The sequence below is a fragment of the Euprymna scolopes genome, chromosome 19 (genome assembly GCF_053919585.1).
Source record: "Euprymna scolopes isolate OS-2025 chromosome 19, ASM5391958v1, whole genome shotgun sequence".
NCBI lineage: Eukaryota > Metazoa > Mollusca > Cephalopoda > Sepiida > Sepiolidae > Euprymna > Euprymna scolopes.
The window spans coordinates 134,051,972-134,053,502 of NC_136500.1; the positions used below are offsets into that span (position 1 = coordinate 134,051,972).

General features: G+C 37.9%; 1 pseudogene; it reads left to right on the plus strand.

The window, feature by feature from the left end:
- The first annotated feature begins 1,148 nt into the window (after nt 1-1,148).
- LOC145240399 (5S ribosomal RNA) lies at nt 1,149-1,267 on the plus strand (annotated as a pseudogene).
- Nucleotides 1,268-1,531: the final 264 nt, after the last annotated feature.

A 1,531-nucleotide genomic window follows, 5' to 3' on the forward strand; every position in this document is an offset into this window, starting at 1 on the left:
TGATTTACAGAACCCTGGAAGCAACAGGTTACTCTGCCAACTCGACACTCGAACATCTACTACATTCGTTTGTGTAAAATTTATGATAGACATTCTGCCGCAGGAAAATATTAAATGTTTATTACTTCCATCACTTCGACACTGTCTAACATAATTCAACCAATACCTTACACTGTAGTTAATAAAATACACCCCTTCGCCGATTGTTATCCTTATAAACTACTGATATACAGGGTGTTCAAAATTAAACGTTTCATTTTTTTATTAGTATCTATATTTAAAAAGTTTTTATGAATGTTTATCTTTGCCAGATGTATATCGATACAGTTTAACTTCCAGATTACTTTGGACAATATGTCTCACAATATAGTGAAACGAATTGCTATTGGTTGGTTGGTTGTTTTGTTATACGGCATATCAACCATTTGCAGGTCATTTAATGCCGAATCTGGTGATTTTGAAGAACGATTTTTTAATATAGTATATTTGTTTTTTTTTTAAGTCGTATTCTATTTAATCCATAGTTGGGACTCTAACAGGTGCTACCACTCCGGGTCAGAGTGGACCTGGGAGCAATGGCAATTAAAGGGTGGCTCCACACTCTCTAAGGCCTGCAAGCTAGGGCCTCACCATCGGATATAGTTTAAGGTCATATCCAGGACCTCATATGGATTTGACTAGAAATGAAAATATTTAGTTGTCGAAGATCAACTAGAGGTTGCCATTGAAGCGCTATTCAAATACGGAAACTGTGATTGAGACATTACGAAGCCATCAAATGTGAACCAAATGTGTGCAGAGGAATAAAACGTTTAAAATTAACTGGCGGTGTCAAGATATTTAATCTATCGTAAGTACTGAAGTCTCAGCTCCCCACCATATCAATTGGAGGCCGTAAAGATAAAATTGAATTCGGAATAAGCCAGAATCCGGCGAAAAACAATCCGTTACTTGTATAGACATTCAGCTAGTGTTTGCAATAGGTTATTGATGCACAGAGCGGTTACATTTAATAACGTTTGGATATTTGGAATCTAGTAATACTATGCTATATATTTACGTTTGGGTGATCTGTATTGTCTAATTTATTCAAGAAATATAGACAAAAAAATCTCGTAACAATTATTATTGAACACCAGTATGGAGGTATATACGGCATAATCACGTTGACACACCGGTTCCCGTCAGATCACCGAAGTTAAGCAACGTTGAGACTGGTCATTACAAAAATGGGTGACCAATTTGGGAAGCCCAGGTGCTGTATGTAGGAGGGCGTCGACACCTCCCTGCAAAGGTTGCAAAAACCTAACGTCGTCATCTCCCCTAGCGGGGATGTACATGCGAATGGAGACCGCTTGTGAATTTCTTACTCTCCTGAAACTTCCTCCTTTGGAGGAAGCCGGTAAAACCCGAATAGTGCTTGTGCTGACTGCATCCACATAGTATCGATGTGCATCTGAATTATATAAGAAAAAACACAGCTGCTAATTCAAACGTTTATCATTGATTATTTTGAACGCAAACCCCAAAC